The 19148-nt window shown below is 41.1% G+C and overlaps 1 long non-coding RNA gene across 1 annotated transcript; it reads left to right on the plus strand.

Annotated features, from left to right (window-relative positions):
• LOC138395396 (uncharacterized) lies at window positions 1–13889 on the plus strand. Its single transcript, XR_011235540.1, has 3 exons — window positions 1–139; window positions 1431–1576; window positions 13782–13889. It is a non-coding gene; the product is annotated as an uncharacterized lncRNA (long non-coding RNA).
• The last annotated feature ends 5259 nt before the right edge of the window (window positions 13890–19148 follow it).

A 19148-nucleotide genomic window follows, 5' to 3' on the forward strand; every position in this document is an offset into this window, starting at 1 on the left:
TCAAGAATTGTAAACAAATTGAATCTGCTACATTATTACCTGATGCACCTTTTAGATTTATACTTCCAAATACATTGAACTTGCGTAGCTTCACCAAGATCAGGAAGTGACTGGCTGAACTACATCCAGAAGTCAGCAGGTAAGAACTAAAATTATATTTTAATTGGTTTTAAGCTTTTTATGTAAAAGCATAGTTCCATTCAATAACTTAGCTATAGTCAGATTGTGTTACTTTGGAAAAGACAAATGCTCATGTATGTTTTCACTTTGCATAGAGACCATATTATAGAAGCTCTTCAGGAAGTAAGAATAAATCCTAAAGGGTTTCTGAATGGCTTATCTGTTAATACTATTGTGGAAATGACTTCATCCGTTCTGAAAAACTCTTTGTTTTTATTCCTAACTGGAAGCAGAGATCATACAACATATTCTTTTTTATTTAAATATTACTTTAAAATTTTAAGCTATTGATTTCTTTTTTCACATAAAATGAATATTAAATTACAAATAATAAAATATAAAATTTAAAAACAAAGGCCGGGCGCGGTGGCTCACGCCTGTAATCCTAGCACTCTGGGAGGCCGAGGCGGGTGGATCGCTCGAGGTCAGGAGTTCGAGACCAGCCTGAGCAAGAGCGAGACCCCGTCTCTACTAAAAATAGAAAGAAATTATATGGACAACTAAAATATATATATACAAAAAATTAGCCGGGCATGGTGGCGCATGCCTGTAGTCCCAGCTACTCGGGAGGCTGAGGCAGTAGGATCGCTTAAGCCCAGGAGTTTGAGGTTGCTGTGAGCTAGACTGACGCCACGGCACTCACTCTAGCCCGGGCAACAAAGCGAGACTCCGTCTCAAAAAAAAAAAAAAACAAAAAACAAAAAAAACATATTACTATTAATATAAAACCATTTACCCCAAAATTGCTTGGTTTAACATTCGTCATCTCACAGTTTGCAGATTAAGATTCAAGGCTGGCTTAACTGGGTAGTTTGCGTTCAGAGTCTTTCATGTTGCAGTAAAGAAGTTGGCCTGGACCGTAGTCATCCAGAGGCCACACTGAGCCTGGAGGGTCTCCTAAGACGGCTCATTCACATGGCTGTTGGCAAGAGGCCTCAATGCCTTACTGCATGGGCCTCTCCACAGGACTCTTTGAATCCCTTTACACTGTGGCAGCTGGCCTCCCCTGAGCAAGAGAGCAAGAGGGAAGCTGCTCTGACCCACCCTCAGGAGTCACAATCCATCATTTGGCCACATTCTATTAGATGAAGGTCACTACATGCAACTCATACTCAAGGGGAGGGAAATTTAACCCCACCTCTTAAAGAAAGGCATATCAAAGAACTTGTTTATATATTTTAAAACGACCACCAGTGAACATATACAATACCTTTTTACAACATAGGAGAGACTTCTATTTCCGGTTATAGGTGTGCAGATGACTGAAGCCAACTGTCCACTGAGAACAACTAGAAAACCTGAATAAATATTAAAAAAAAAAATCTGCTTGAAGGCATGGATGAGCTATCAAGATAATGATGACTTACTGGATAAGAGTACAAAGAGGGGTCTCAAAGTATGCCCAGTGTTTGGGGGTACTCTCCCCCAGTATTATTTGCAGAGGGGAAGCTAGGAGTGCATGGGCCATTTTGATAGCATTGAAGCCAGGGGCATGGGGTCTTGGTAAATTCTCAGCATGGGAGTTTGGACCCCAGTGGGCTGTACTTGAGGAGAACAAGTTTGAACTAGAAATACATGTTCCCCAGAAGGGCTGTAACTCAGCTTCAAAATTTAGTCCCTAAATCAGATTGAGATGATCTTGGGTCATGAGTTCTCCCCGGCACCTGGAAGAAATGAAAGTAAGACTTCTATGGAGGAAAAGAATATCATTTTAGGCCTCAAATTATTTATGCCAACAATTTTGTACTTGTTAGCTTATTTTATAAATAACATATAATCAAAATCATGGCCAGTGGGCACAGTGGCTCACACCTGTAATCCTAGCACTTCAGGAAGCTGAGGCAGAAGGATCACTTGAGGCCAGGAGTTTTGAGACCAGCATGGGCAAGGTAGACAGGCTCCATCTCTACAAAAAATGAGGAAGACATTTCAAAACTCAGGGAAAGCTAGGCCCCCCACACCAGTTAGCCCAGCTGTGGCTGCAAAGGGAGAGTTCTTCAAGGAAATGCAAAGTGCCACTCTAGTGAACACATGAATGACAAAAAAGCAAAACAGCTTTATTGCTGATATAGAGAAAGTTTGTGTGCTCTGGATAGATCACCCCAGCTACAACATTCCCTTCAGCCAAAACCTAATTTAGAGAAGGCTCCTCTCTTGAATTCCATGAAGGCAGAGAGGTGAGGAAGCTGCAGAAGAAAAGTATGAAGCTACAAGTTGGTGCATGAGCCTTAAGTAACAAAGCCATCTCCATATCATAAAAGTGCAAGGTGAAGGAGCAAGTGATGATGGATAAGCTGTAGCAAGTTATCCATAACATTTAGCTAGGATAATTCATGAAGAGTGATACACTAAACAACAGATTTTTAATGTAGAAGACATAGTCTTCTGTTAGGGGATACCATCTGAGACTTTCATAGCTGGAAAAGTCAATGCCTTGCTGCAAAGGACAGGCTGACTCTTCTGAGAAGCTACTATAGCTGGTGACTTAAAATGGAAGCCTGTGCTCATTACTGCACTAGAGTTGAAGGGTCTCCAGCTATATCTCTCTCTTCTTTTCTGGCTACTCTGAAACTTCCTAACTTTTCCTATTGATGTCCACATCACTCATCGTTTACGGTATCTACAATTGAGAGGCTACCTGGAGATCCTGATGCCACTTACTGGTGAAAGGTGTATGAAAATATTGTGGTTTTGCTCTTGTGACCGTAACTGCAGATTCAGTTTACTTCCATTGATTCAGTGTCTATAGAGAGGTACACAGAAGGTGTTTCTAAACGCACTGTCATCTAATCTTAACCGTACCGTTAGGGACTGAGACTTGTCCTAGAAGTTGAGGTCAGGAGAGCTTAAATTGAAAGCTTCAGTTTTCCCTTGGTCTCATCCATTTTAGTCCCACTCTTTACAAGCTAGCCGGTCATGCGTACATTATGCTGCTCTAACCAAGTTTGGGCCTAGGGAAAAAGTTGCTAAATTAGTAATTTCTCTGTAGTAATTTACCTTAAGATAAAAAGTGAATGATGGTTACAATCCAGAGAATCTCAAAGCAGCTTACTCTTTATAAATATTGCATGTACTCAAGTGTACACACCCCCCCCCCGAAATTGTTTTGAGACCATTTAGATTGTTTTCAAAGCAGCCTAATCTTGATCCTCATGCAAAAGCCATGTGACTAGATTTGTATCATTGTTTGAGGTGCAGAGGATTGCTGAAAGTTTCCCCCCCTCCTCTTAGTCTACAGTCAGGTGATCTGATGTTGATGTGGGATTCAGAAAACTAACTGAAAACAAAGGCTTCAGGAGCAAAAATGTTCTGACCTTGCCTTGTGTGACTGCCTCTTGTACCAATCCTTCCCTGAAGCCAGCCATAAAAACCAGCATCCCTGTACCCAAGGAGGCTCGCACAGCCCAGAACCCCTTTTTTTTTTCCTGAAGGCTAGCCTTAGATCCTAAAGTGAGTCTACGTAAAATGCCCATGAAGTCATTATCTGACCCGCTTTGTTTTACCGTAAAACCCCGTGCCAGAAAGGGCCTTGCCGCCCTGCAACCCAGAAGGGAGGAAGGCACACTGGAGAGAGGCCAAGCGGAATCTCAATATAAAAGTCTTGCTGGTTCTGCCACTCGGCCCCTTAGAATTAGCGCACCCCCTTTTGGTCCAGTCATTTCTACTGGACTGTCCATGCTTTAAACATAAAAAATGGACAGCTTCCCCTGCACCTGTGACTGTTCCTTCTGAAGGTGTCCATGTATAAGTTTTAATCCTTTCTGCTAGTAACCTTCACGGCAGCAAATTCTCAACAGGTCTTTACGGGCACCTTTTGGGGGCCCTTTGCTCCCAGCCTTCGGGGACCAGAGACACTTTGATCCCTGTGATGTCAATAAATTCTGTTTTGGGACGTGAAAAGATGATTTTGTCTAATTCACTGATCTTTGGAACTACTCTACACTTCAGTATGTCAATGGTCAATAAAAATTAAGTGGATATAAAAGATAAAGGTCATAAAAGTTTGGCCACAGATGCCGTCTCTCTCACATATCTAGGCCAAAAGGAGCGGGGGGGGGATGGGACTTGTGAACTAAAATAACATTTTGAGGCTCACCTCACACGCACGCACGCACGCACACACACACGCCCCCGCCACCAGCGCCGCCTATAGCCTGCAAGCCCCAGCTTGGAGAGGGCCCACCTCTTCTGGCCAAACCACTGTATGCCTCCCACGTATTGGTTTATGACTTTCCCTGTAAGCCCTGTCTCCCTGAAAGGTATAAACCCAAACTATACCATAGCAGCCACAGCGAGTCCACTTGCTCAAGGCCCCTTGGGCGTGGCTCCAGGTCATGAGCCTCACATTTGGCTCATTAAATCTATTTAAAACTATGTTACAGAGTTTGGTTTCTTTTCCCTTGACAAGGTTGGGGCCCAGGCGTGGGGCTCAGAGAAGACTCAGGACCACCGAAGGAGCAGCCCGAACTCGGCGCCGGGTCCCGTCGTGGCCCTTTTGGGGGGGCCAAACCCCACCCCCGACTCCGAGCTTCTCCACTGGTGGAACTGGTGGGTCGTCCTGAGCTCCCTTTTTGGTTGATGGTCTCGGTTTACTCTGAGCTGGTTCTTTTCCTAGGAATTGTTGTTTGGGATCCTAACTTAGATTTGGAGGTGCATCCTAAAGGGTCTTCTCCATTGTCTTTTTATCCTAAAATTAATCTAAATCGGCTTTGCTGTGCATTTTTGAAAGAGGAAACCGAACTGTCTTGTTGGTAGATAAATTAGAGACTGAGTTCCTCAGCTCCGAAGAGAAGGGGCATCTTACTCCTCCCAGCCTTGGCAGCCCCGGGTGACGGGGGTCCCGAGTGGGAGTTGCCTGAGGCGATTCCCCGAGGCGCGAGTGGCCCCATACAGAACCGGAACCCCAGCCCCCCCCCACACACACACACGCACGGGAACACACACACACACGCGCACACACACACGTACGTTAACTAAAAGAAGGCTCGTCCAGGAAACGCATATAAGAGCTGATCACTCGGTGTTTGGAGCCCTCTCCCAGGTACTAGACCTCCGAGAGAGAAACCTGAGACACCTAAGAGGGTGGGAGCGACTCAGTGGTGAGACCTTGAGGAGCCCCGCCCACAAGCAGCACACTCTGATCCACGACACCCAACCCTGTAGGACAGTTCGGTTGCTTCTTTCAAAGAGAAAATGGGACATCCTTTAAAATCGAGGAAAGACAAGGGAGAATGACCCCCAGGGGGCACCCCAGTTGGTGTGTGGTACCCCTACTTGCAAGTAGTTCTGTAAATGAAAAGATTCAAAGGCCTGCCAGGTGTTTCTGGGGCTCCAGCTGGTTATAGAGCTAATGCTTGTGCACAAGTTTTTACGACAGGGCAAATGACATCAAGGAAAATTCAGAGCTGAAACGCTCGACCTACCGCTCTAGAGTTCAAGTGTCTTGAGCTATTTCTCTCTCTTCTTTTCTGGCTACTCTGAAACGTGCTGACTTTTCCTATTGATGTCCACATCACTCATCGTTTACGGTATCTACAATTGAGAGGCTACCTGGAGATCCTGATGCCACTTACTGGTGAAAGGTGCATGAAAATATTGCGGTTTTGCTCTTGTGACCCTACCTGCAGATACAGTTTACTTCCACTCACTCAGTGTCTATAGAGAGGTACACAGGAGGTGTTTCTAAATGCACTGTCATCTAATCTTAACCGTACCGTTAGGGACTCAGAGTTGTCCTAGAAGTTGCGGTCAGGAGAGCTTAAATTGAAAGCTTCAGTTTTCCCTTGGTCTCCTCCATTTTTGTCCCACTCTTTACAAGCTAGCCGGTCATGCGTACATTATGCTGCTCTAACCAAGTTTGGGCCTAGGGAAAAAGTTTCTAAATTAGTAATTTCTCTGTAGTAATTTACTTTAAGATAAAAAGTGAATGATGGTTACAATCCAGAGAATCTCAAAACAGTCTTACTCTTGGCCGGGCGTGGTGGCTCACGCCTGTAATCCTAGCACTCTGGGAGGCCGAGGTGGGCGGATCGTTTGAGCTCAGGAGTTCGAGACCAGCCTGAGCAAGAGCGAGACCCCACCTCTACTAAAAATAGAAAGAAATTATATGGACAGCTAAAAATATATATAGAAAAAATTAGCCGGGCATGGTGGCGCATGCCTGTAGTCCCAGCCACTTGGGAGGCTGAGACAGGAGGATCGCTTGAGCTCAGGAGTTTGAGGTTGCTGTGAGCTAGGCTGACGCCACGACACTCACTCTAGCCTGGGCAACAGAGTGAGACTCTGTCTCAAAAAAAAAAACAAACAAACAAACAAAAAAAAAAAACAGTCTTACTCTTTATAAATATTGCATGTACTCAAGTGTACACACACACACCCCCAAATTGTTTTGAGACCATTTAGATTGTTTTGAAAGCAGCCTAATCTTGATCCTCGTGCAAAAGCCATGTTACTAGCTTTGTATCGTTGTTTGAGGTGCTGAGGATTGGCGCTGAAAGCTTCCCCCCCTCCTCCTAGTCTACAGTCAGGTGATCTGATGTTGATGTGGGATTCAGAAAACTAACTGAAAACAAAGGCTTCAGAAGCAAAAATGTTCTGACCTTGCCTTGTGTGCCTGCCTCTTGTACCAATCCTTCCCTGAAGCCAGCCATAAAAACCAGCATCCCTGTACCCAAGGAGGCTCGCACAGCCCAGAACCCCTTTTTTTTTTCCTGAAGGCTAGCCTTAGATCCTAAAGTGAGTCTACGTAAAATGCCCATGAAGTCATTATCTGACCCGCTTTGTTTTACCGTAAAACCCCGTTCCAGAAAGGGCCTTGCCGCCCTGCAACCCACAAGGGAGGAAAGCACACTGGAGAGAGGCCAAGCGGAATCTCAATATAAAAGTCTTGCTGGTTCTGCCACTCGGCCCCTTAGAATTAGCGCACCCCCTTTTGGTCCAGTCATTTCTACTGGACTGTCCATGCTTTAAACATAAAAAATGGACAGCTTCCCCTGCACCTGTGACTGTTCCTTCTGAAGGTGTCCATGTATAAGTTTTAATCCTTTCTGCTAGTAACCTTCACGGCAGCAAATTCTCAACAGGTCTTTACGGGCACCTTTTGGGGGCCCTTTGCTCCCAGCCTTCGGGGACCAGAGACACTTTGATCCCTGTGATGTCAATAAATTCTGTTTTGGGACGTGAAAAGATGATTTTGTCTAATTCACTGATCTTTGGAACTACTCTACACTTCAGTATGTCAATGGTCATTAAAAATTAAGTGGATATAAAAGTTAAAGGTCATAAAAGTTTGGCCACAGATGCCGTCCCTCTGACATATCTTGGCCAAATGGGCGGGGGGGGGGGGTGACGGGACTTGTGAACTAAAATAACATTTTGAGGCTCATCTCCACGCACGCGAGCACACACACACGCCCCCGCCACCAGCGCCGCCTATAGCCTGCAAGCCCCGGCTTGGAGAGGGCCCACCTCTTCGGGCCAAACCAATGTATGCCTCCCACGTATTGGTTTAGGACTTTCCCTGTAAGCCCTGTCTCCCTGAAAGGTATAAAACCAAACTATACCATAGCAGCCACAGCGAGTCCACTTGCTCAAGGCCCCTTGGGCGTGGCTCCGGGTCATGAGCCTCAAATTTGGCTCAGATGAAATCTCTTTAAAACTATGTTACAGGCCGGGCGCGGTGGCTCACGCCTGTAATCCTAGCACTCTGGGAGGCCGAGGCGGGTGGATCGCTCAAGGTCAGGAGTTCAAGACCAGCCTGAGCGAGACCCCGTCTCTACTAAAAATAGAAAGACATTATATGGACACCTAAAAAAATCTATATAGAAAAAATTAGCCGGGCATAGTGGCGCATGCCTGTAGTCCCAGCTACTCGGGAGGCTGAGGCAGTAGGATCGCTTGAGCCCAGGAGTTTGAGGTTGCTGTGAGCTAAGCTGACGCCACGGCACTCACTCTAGCCTGGGCAACAAAGTGAGACTCTGTCTCAACAAAAAAAAAAAAAAAAAAAAAAAAAAAAACCTATGTTACAGAGTTTGGTTTCTTTTCCCTTGACAAGGTTGGTGTCCGGGCGTGGGGCTCAGAGAAGACTCAGGACCACCGAAGGAGCAGCCCGAACTCGGTGCCGGGTCCCGTCGTGGCCCTTTTGGGGGGGCCAAACCCCACCCCCGACTCCGAGCTTCTCCACTGGTGGAACTGGTGGGTCGTCCTGAGCTCCCTTTTTGGTTGATGGTCTCGGTTTACTCTGAGCTGGTTCTTTTCCTAGGAATTGTTGTTTGGGATCCTAACTTAGATTTGGAGGTGCATCCTAAAGGGTCTTCTCCATTGTCTTTTTATCCTAAAATTAATCTAAATCGGCTTTGCTGTGCATTTTTGAAAGAGGAAACCGAACTGTCTTGTTGGTAGATAAATTAGAGACTGAGTTCCTCAGCTCCGAAGAGAAGGGGCATCTTACTCCTCCCAGCCTTGGCAGCCCCGGGTGACGGGGGTCCCGAGTGGGAGTTGCCTGAGGCGATTCCCCGAGGCGCGAGTGGCCCCATACAGAACCGGAACCCCAGCCCCCCCACACACACACACACGCACGGGAACACACACACACACACACACGCGCACACACACACGTACGTTAATTAAAAGAAGGCTCGTCCAGGAAACGCATATAAGAGCTGATCACTCGGCGTTTGGAGCCCTCTCCCAGGTACTAGACCTCCGAGAGAGAAACCTGAGACACCTAAGAGGGTGGGAGCGACTCAGTGGTGAGACCTTGAGGAGCCCCGCCCACAAGCAGCACACTCTGATCCACGACACCCAACCCTGTAGGACAGTTCGGTTGCTTCTTTCAAAGAGAAAATGGGACATCCTTTAAAATCGAGGAAAGACAAGGGAGAATGACCCCCAGGGGGCACCCCAGTTGGTGTGTGGTACCCCTACTTGCAAGTAGTTCTGTAAATGAAAAGATTCAAAGGCCTGCCAGGTGTTTCTGGGGCTCCAGCTGGTTATAGAGCTAATGCTTGTGCACAAGTTTTTACGACAGGGCAAATGACATCAAGGAAAATTCAGAGCTGAAACGCTCGACCTACCGCTCTAGAGTTCAAGTGTCTTGAGCTATTTCTCTCTCTTCTTTTCTGGCTACTCTGAAACGTGCTGACTTTTCCTATTGATGTCCACATCACTCATCGACCCCGACTCCGAGCTTCTCCACTGGTGGAACTGGTGGGTCGTCCTGAGCTCCCTTTTTGGTTGATGGTCTCGGTTTACTCTGAGCTGGTTCTTTTCCTAGGAATTGTTGTTTGGGATCCTAACTTAGATTTGGAGGTACATCCTAAAGGGTCTTCTCCATTGTCTTTTTATCCTAAAATTAATCTAAATCGGCTTTGCTGTGCATTTTTGAAAGAGGAAACCGAACTGTCTTGTTGGTAGATAAATTAGAGACTGAGTTCCTCAGCTCCGAAGAGAAGGGGCATCTTACTCCTCCCAGCCTTGGCAGCCCCGGGTGATGGGGGTCCCGAGTGGGAGTTGCCTGAGGCGATTCCCCGAGGCGCGAGTGGCCCCGTACAGAACCGGAACCCCAGCCCCCCCACACACACACACACGCACGGGAACACACACACACACGCGCACACACACACGTACGTTAACTAAAAGAAGGCTCGTCCAGGAAACGCATATAAGAGCTGATCACTCGGCGTTTGGAGCCCTCTCCCAGGTACTAGACCTCCGAGAGAGAAACCTGAGACACCTAAGAGGGTGGGAGCGACTCAGTGGTGAGACCTTGAGGAGCCCCGCCCACAAGCAGCACACTCTGATCCACGACACCCAACCCTGTAGGACAGTTCGGTTGCTTCTTTCAAAGAGAAAATGGGACATCCTTTAAAATCGAGGAAAGACAAGGGAGAATGACCCCCAGGGGGCACCCCAGTTGGTGTGTGGTACCCCTACTTGCAAGTAGTTCTGTAAATGAAAAGATTCAAAGGCCTGCCAGGTGTTTCTGGGGCTCCAGCTGGTTATAGAGCTAATGCTTGTGCACGAGTTTTTACGACAGGGTAAATGACATCAAGGAAAATTCAGAGCTGAAACGCTCGACCTACCGCTCTAGAGTTCAAGTGTCTTGAGCTATTTCTCTCTCTTCTTTTCTGGCTACTCTGAAACGTGCTAACTTTTCCTATTGATGTCCACATCACTCATCGTTTACGGTATCTACAATTGAGAGGCTACCTGGAGATCTTGATGCCACTTACTGGTGAAAGGTGCATGAAAATATTGCGGTTTTGCTCTTGTGACCCTAACTGCAGATACAGTTTATGTCCACTGACTCAGTGTCTATAGAGAGGTACACAGAAGGTGTTTCTAAAAGCACGGTCATCTAATCTTAACTGTACCGTTAGGGACTCAGAGTTGTCCTAGAAGTTGCGGTCAGAAGAGCTTAAATTGAAAGCTTCAGTTTTCCCTTGGTCTCCTCCATTTTTGTCCCACTCTTTACAAGCTAGCCGGTCATGTGTACATTATGCTGCTCTAACCAAGTTTGGGCCCTGGGAAAAAGTTTCTAAATTAGTAATTTCTCTGTAGCAATTTACTTTAAGATAAAAAGTGAATGATGGTTACAATCCAGAGAATCTCAAAACAGTCTTACTCTTTATAAATATTGCATGTACTCAAGTGTACACACACGCACCCCCAAATTGTTTTGAGACCATTTAGATTGTTTTCAAAGCAGCCTAATCTTGATCCTCGTGCAAAAGCCATGTTACTAGCTTTGTATCATTGTTTGAGGTGCTGAGGATTGGTGCTGAAAGCTTCCCCCCCTCCTCCTAGTCTACAGTCAGGTGATCTGATGTGGATTTGGGATTCAGAAAACTAACTGAAAACGAAGGCTTCAGAAGCAAAAATGTTCTGACCTTGCCTTGTGTTCCTGCCTCTTGTACCAGTCCTTCTCTGAAGCCAGCCATAAAAACCAGCATCCCTGTACCCAAGGCATGGTGGCTCATGCCTTAATCCTAGCACTCTAGGAGGCTGAGATGGGCAGATTTCTTGAGGTCTGGGGTTCGAGACCAGCCTGACCAAGAGCGAGACCCTGGCTCTACTAAAGATTCAAAGAAATTAGCTGGACAACTAAAAATATATAGAAAAATTTAGCTGGGCATAGTGGCACATACCTGTAATCTCAGCTAATCAGGAGGCTAAAGCAGCAGGTTTGCTTGAGCCCAGGAATTTGAGGTTGCTGTGAGCTAGGCTGATGCCAGGGCACTCTAGCCATAAAAAAAGAAAAGAAAAATGTAAGTTGCTTTTAAAATCCCTCAGGTGGTTAATACAGTAGGAAAGTTACAAATTAGAATAAAGTTTAAATCATCAGTGCTAACACCTCACAAGTAATTTTAACTCAAATACAATGTATCTTATTTCAGCTTCTGTTCCACAGTACCCTGGACTTACTCTCTTCTGTTACACTTTATTGTGCTTCCTTCAGTAATTGCGTTACTCTGAACTATAAACTCCGCAATGGCAAGAACTCTCTTATCTTGTTCACCTCAGCACCTAGCAAGTGTATGGCACACATCAGAGTTTCAATAAATAACAATCTATTAATAAATGAAGTTAAGACATTAAAATTGCATATATTCTACTTGTACAAAAAATGCAATTTTAATGTGATTTTATGAAACAGATTTAATTATGAAGTAACTTGAACTGTAAAAGCACTTATTTAAAATAAAACTAGCTTACCTACTATACTTATTCAGTTTAAAAAATAAAACTTTGTGTACAAGTTTTCAGCAACACACATTTTCCAACTAACATATAAGATAATGTGATCTGGAAATGTATCACTCTCATTTCTGAAGAACATATAGATAACAGTCAATGTGACTCCTTCAAAACTCTGATCCAACAGTATTCTATTACCTGCATCATTTCTCTTTTTAATTTTACAAAAAGGTAGACAAACTTTTAGCCATTTATGGAGCAAACAGTCTGGACAATTGCTGATGTTACCAACTTTAACTGAAGTCTGCCACATACCCAGTGCAAATGCAACTTTACAATGATCTAATAGTGTGAATAAATTGGTTACCACTTAGAAAAATAAAAAACGTGAAATGTGAAACATTTAAAAAAGTGTAACTTTTAAAACTTAGAGCTTAGATCCATCCCCAGAGATTCTGGTTCAATGTTTTTTTTTTGTTTTTTTTTGTTTTTTTTTTTTTGTTGAGACAGAGTCTCACTTTGTTGCCCAGGCTAGAGTGAGTGCCGTGGCGTCAGCTTAGCTCACAGCAACCTCAGACTCCTCGGCTTAAGCGATCCTACTGCCTCAGCCTCCCAAGTAGCTGGGACTACAGGCATGCGCCACTATGCCCGGCTAATTTTTTCTATATATAGATTTTTAGTTGTCCATATAATGTCTTTCTATTTTTAGTAGAGACGGGGTCTCGCTCAGGCTGGTCTTGAACTCCTGACCTTGAGCGATCCACCCGCCTCGGCCTCCCAGAGTGCTAGGATTACAGGCGTGAGCCACCGCGCCCGGCCGAATGTTTTTTTTAAAAATTTAAAAAGCAATTTAGATGCTCACTCATGATTGAGAACCAGCATGGTAAATATTGTTTCTTCCTAATGTGACTTGTGTAGCACCGTCACCTAAAATCCCAAATAATTCATTTAAAACAATATGGTACAAATACTACTGTAATTAAGGCTTACAATAGTACATTTTTCATCAAGATTTGTCTAAAAATGCAGGTGAACCAAGAGAAAGTCCAACTTTATATTAGACTGCTCATCGTTTGGCTTTTAAGTCACTTGAATGTAACTGGGACTAAAACTAGTTTTATTTGAATAGTCCTTAAAAAAAATAAAAACTTTCAAATGATTCAAATGGCAGTTTCTTGCCTGAAACAAACCAACATGAATATTAATCACAAGTAAGAGGCTTCTTAAGATTGTGTAGAACATATATGTGAAGAGTGGTAAATAAGTAGGTATTTCAAAAGAAATGTTTCAGGTATGTTGATATTAAATGATATTAAACTTGATATTTCCAAACATATTAGAGAAATGATAAATTATAAGTACAGTAGAAAAAAATTTACTTTAGACTTTATATTGTCTATAATTTAAAAAGATAACATCTCTAATGGTAAATACACCTCCTCCCAATACCTATTAAATTTGCCATCAATGGAAATCCCAAATAAATTATTCTTATTTTTTGACCAGGCAGTTAAAATAAGCATATTTTATATTAATTGGGGAAGGGCCCCATGTCAAAATTCAATTGAAAATTAAGGACTTGCTCTCTCAAACAGCATTTTTCAGATGCACTTTTGAGATAGAAAAACAATAAGCAGGTAAATCAAGAATCTACAAAAAGAGAAAACTAAAAAATTCATAATAGCTTTCAAGTAGAGAGAGCTTCTCTATACTTAGCCTTCCTTAAAAAAATTTTTTTCTAAAATCTTTCCATAGCTATCACATATGAGAAAATCATATTTAATAACCCACTGGAACATTACTGTGGATGGCTGTCAGGATGATCTGGATCTGTGGATGCTATAACTCATTTGATCTGTTACTTTCTTACCACATGCTTCTCATGAAATGGTATTTTATTTTAGATGACAGTGCACACCTAATGGAATTCTGAAGCCTTAGCATTTACCGCAGCTTTCAAGAAATTAGCTATTTCAATGTAAATTGAACTTATCCAGGAGAAGGTATGTTAAAAGATTCCTCAAGACAATGACTTCCCCTTTGAAGACAAGAATGCTTTAATTTTGGAGTTAATTCAAGTGTTTTCAAACATTTTTCTCCATTACATAAGTATTAAAATAAAGATCATAGGTCTCCCGACCTCCACTGCTCCTGCCTCAAGTTATCTTTATAACGTGAGCTACCATAGTGACAGCAAGAAAATGAGCCAATTATCCACACTTGTTCTTTGATTGCCAGCTATCATCACCAGTGAAATTGGAATTAACCAGAACTTTATATATGGAATGTTTTGATTACCAGGAGTTTCCTAATATCCCTGCCTTTCCACCTCCTGCTTTTGTAGGTAGAATGAGCATAGTTTTTATATTCTGTTAATATTACATACTTTTGGAGACTTATAAAGGTACATTGGGAACATGAAGGCATATCAGTACAAAGACCCAAGAGGTTGATGGGTCTTAGGGAGACAGAATAGCGTAACATACTACAGGTTTGGTAGTCATACCCATGGATTGAAACCAATTTGATTATGTCTGTGTGAACTTGGGTACCAGCAATTTAACTGTGTGTCTTCCTTTATTATAAAATCATAACAACATTCCCCTCATGATGCTGTCGTGAAGACTAAATGGAAAATGTACACTGCCTAGTATAGAAGATGCTCAATGATAGACATCTTAAAAAAGAAATGGTAGTGCCACAGGCATTGTTTGTGATAAATCCTAGCTTGCTAGAAACTGCTTGCAAAGTGGACTTGCTAAGTGATCTAATGTGCATAGTCAAATTAAAATGTATGTAAGTCAGATTCTCTTGCTATAAACCATAGCATCTAACTAAATTTTTTTAAGTAGTATTTTTAATCCCACTTATGAGAATTAATGTGACAAGCTCGCAACAGAAATCCATTGAAAAATATTTGTATATCTTGCTTTTATGTCCATATGATAAATGCTTAAACTAAGAACCTACATTCTTTAAATTATATTTTACATTTACTTAACATACAAGCTGACCAAACCAGGAAAAAAAAAAAAAAAAAAAAAAACCAACACTGAAAACCTTTACATGGGTCTATCTTTCACTTAAATGCCCAGATAATATCTGGAGAACATAATATATGTTTGATATTTAATACAGGTCTACTTTATAACAGAGTACTGTAAAAAATTAACATAAGAAAGTTGCTTTTAGGCCAGGAGTGGTGGCTCATGCCTTAATCCTAGCACTCTGGGAGGCTGAGATGGGCAGATTGCTAGAGGTCTGGGGTTCGAGACCAGCTGAGCAAGAGCGAGACCCTGGCTCTACTAAAGATAGAAAGAAATTAGCTGGACAACTAAAAATATATAGAAAAAATTAGCCGGGCATGGTGGCACATACCTGTAGTCCCAGCTACTCAGGAGGCTAAAGCAGCAGGTTTGCTTGAGCCCAGGAATTTGAGGTTGCTGTGAGCTAGGCTGATGCCCGGGCACTCTAGCCAAAAAAAAAAGAAAAGAAAAATGTAAGTTGCTTTTAAAATCCCTCAGGTGGTTAATACAGTAGGAAAGTTACAAATTAGAATAAAGTTTAAATCATCAGTGCTAACACCTCACAAGTAATTTTAACTCAAATACAATGTATCTTATTTCAGTGTCTGTTCCACAGTACCCTGGACTTACTCTCTTCTGTTACACTTTATTGTGCTTCCTTCAGTAATTGCGTTACTCTGAACTATAAACTCCGCAATGGCAAGAACTCTCTTATCTTGTTCACCTCAGCACCTAGCAAGTGTATGGCACACAGCAGAGTTTCAATAAATAACAATCTATTAATAAATGAAGTTAAGACATTAAAATTGCATATATTCTACTTGTACAAAAAATGCAATTTCAATGTGATTTTATGAAACAGATTTAATTATGAAGTAACTTGAACTATAAAAGCATTTATTTAAAATAAAACTAGCTTACCTACTATATTTATTATTCAGTTTAAAAAATAAAACTTTGTGTACCAGTTTTCAGCAACACATTTTCCCACTAACATATAAGATAATGTGATCTGGAAATGTATCACTCTCATTTCTGAGGAACATATAGATAACAGTCTATATAACTCCTTCAAAACTCTGATGCAACAGTATTCTATTACCTTCATCATTTCTCTTTTTAATTTTACATAAAGGTAGACAAACTTTTAGCCATTTATGGAGCAAACAGTCTGGACAATTGCTGATGTTACCAACTTTAACTGAAATCTGCCACATACCCAGTGCAAATGCAACTTTACAATGATTTAATAGTGTGAATAAATTGCTTCAGTGTTTTCACATAAGGGTATTTCTATTGCTATCTGATCAAACACATTTAAAAGATCTTACCATGCACCTTAATTGTGAAAATATATTCCAAGATGCTAAATTTCCCTTAAAAGAAACCTGAGTTAAAAATCAGAATACTACTCTGAAATAGAAAATATACAAAAAAGATTAACTAAATATCTAATTAGATTATTTGTTGAATTGAGTTAAATGTCTAATTTCCTAAGTTTCCCTCCTAAAGTATGTAATGGATTACATAAATAGTAAGAAAAGTCCAAATAATTTTTATGTTATAGACTATTTCTTTCCATTTGTAACTAATTTTGATATTAAAGCTCGTATAGCATTTTCACAATAGAAACTAAGTAACTTTTTATGAATTTCCTACAGAAAAAGCATAACAGCAGGTACCTATGCACACATACACTCTTTCTTTAAAGCAATATTTCATTTCTTTATATGTTTTAAAAATTAAAGTTAAGCCATGATTACTCAAAAAGACTATTTTATTCAGTATTTAGATTTAGAGTCTTATCTCTCTCCCATTATCTTCATTTCTATCATTTACCTCTTATTCCAGGGATTCTCAAACTTTCATGTGACACGGATCACATTCTCTCTCAAAACATCTGATTCACCCACTTGTCTTCTGTGTGTGTTTTTCTGTTTGTCATGCAATGGGTTGGGATGAGGGGTGTGCTACAAGGAGGTGAACCTTCTATAACTTAAAGGAGGACTGCTATGCTTTTAAGATAATACGTAAGGGTTTTAAGTGAGATAATGTATGTAAATAATTGCACAGTGGCTGATATACAGTAGATGGACAATACATGATATTAATACATATTATTGTAACTAATCTGTGTTATAAAATCATAGACACCAAAACATTTCAAAAACCAAGACTACTGGGGGGCAAAACACTGATAACCTGCAGTGCAACCTCTGCACAGAGTCTCCGTGCCAAAGCAGATTTATACTTGTTTTGAAATGTGACAGTGGCACTCCCAGTAAATAACTCAAACTTAATACGTGAGAGATACAAATAGACATTGAACTCAAATCCATTACTTTTTACTTCTTGTGAAAATTCCCAGTAAAAATGTTGGTAAGGGATTAAGGATGATCAAATGAAGAGGTGACAAAGAAATTTTCTTTATTCAGAAAGTCTGCCTCAAACAAATATAAAACATATAACCTGAAACAATTACAGACAAGGTGACAGATATGGGGGAAAATATTAATTTAAAACCAATGGTTAAAATAAGAACTCTCACAATGTGTATTTCAGATATTTGTATTATTCATCAAAGATTGAGTCATGATAAAAAACATTAAAATTGCTTCAGAGAAACAAGCTCTCAGAATTGTAACGAATGCTTATTTTCCAACATTCTGAGATAACTAATGTGCAAAAGCAGAGATTCAGATGTATGCTATGAGAGTTAAATACAAATTAATAAGACAAGGCATATCGTATGTGAGTATGTCATACCATAATTTCAGATCTCATCCCTTTCCACATTAGTTTAATTACTATTTTCCTGAATTAGATTTGACTCATAAACCATTTTGAGTACCTTCTATGTATGTGACAGCCCATTTTCTGCTTCCTTCTATTCTTAATATGACTTATAAAAAAATAATAATAAGAGCACACCGGGAAAAGCAAAGCAGAAACAAAGCAAACTAAAAACAGAAACTGTCTAACTTCTATCATAGGAAACAACAGTCAAAATCAATGAAGAATGAGGTTTTAGATTATCTATGAATTTCACTTAAATCCATGCTGTGGGCACATGAGGTTTCAAAACCTAAGATACATGGTACATGAGATCCAAATACTAAAACTACCATTTCCAATAGGAAACTTTTATACTGAAACTTTTATACTGGCAGCTTTTAAAAAATAGTGATGGGCATGCATTACACATGTTCCTTCTCCTACTAGAATGAAGAATAAACAAATAAATTTAGAAAGAATTCTTAAGATTAGACTGTCACTGGGAACACAAGACAGCCTATATCAGAACACAGTACGGAAATACGTTTATTGAGACTACAGGTTGAGGATCCGTGTTTCCTAAATCAACTTGAAATAATGTATTGTAAGGAGCTCAACTTGTGTTAACCTATCTTTGCAGTGCTCATTATGAGCCAGACACTGTTTCAAGTGCTTTAAAAATGGTAACTCATCTAATCTTCACAATAACCCTATGAGTTTGCTGCAATACTATCCCCCTTGTTTTTCATATACGGAAACTGAGACAAGGCATGGCAAGTTAAAGTGATTTGCCCAAGGTCACTCTGCTAGTAAAGGACAGAGGTGAGACTCAAACCTGAGCTGTTGCGTCTCAAAGTCTGTGCTCTTCATCATTTTGCCATGTTACTTCTCTAATGACAAAGGAAAGAAAAGCCAAACGAACAAAAAAACCCTTATCACCCTGTAAAAAAAATTAAATATTAAATCCAAGTTAAGGTTTGCAAACAGTGAAAAGTTTTAACTATCAAGGATAAGACTATTTTCTCCATTTTTTTTTTTTGAAGACACATCCTCTTTGCTTAAATGTAATGATGGTCTCTGTGTAGAATTCAATTGAAAGACAAGGAAGATAAAGACAATCTGACATTAGAAGGTTAGGGCTTTAAGTAGGCAAGTTAGAGAAGCATTTGATACTTCTATGACAAATGTTAAAATTCTTAGTTCGCTCCAATTAGTGTCTCAATTAAGGTATGCCAAAGGGTATGAATGCCCCTGTTATACACTATCTGAACAACCCTAAAAAGAAAAAGGAGGGGGGCTTACAGAAGGGTAAGAGTTCAAACAAACATACATCATTTACTGAAGCATGCAAGATGACATCTACTCAAAGCACCAACATAACCACATCCTAGGAATGTTCAGTATGAACTAAAGAGCTAAATTTTAACATTTTAATTGATTTTTCTTTGTAAAGCTGGAAGGACATGCTTA

This window comes from Eulemur rufifrons, chromosome 15 (assembly GCF_041146395.1).
Source record: "Eulemur rufifrons isolate Redbay chromosome 15, OSU_ERuf_1, whole genome shotgun sequence".
Classification (NCBI taxonomy): Eukaryota; Metazoa; Chordata; class Mammalia; order Primates; family Lemuridae; genus Eulemur; species Eulemur rufifrons.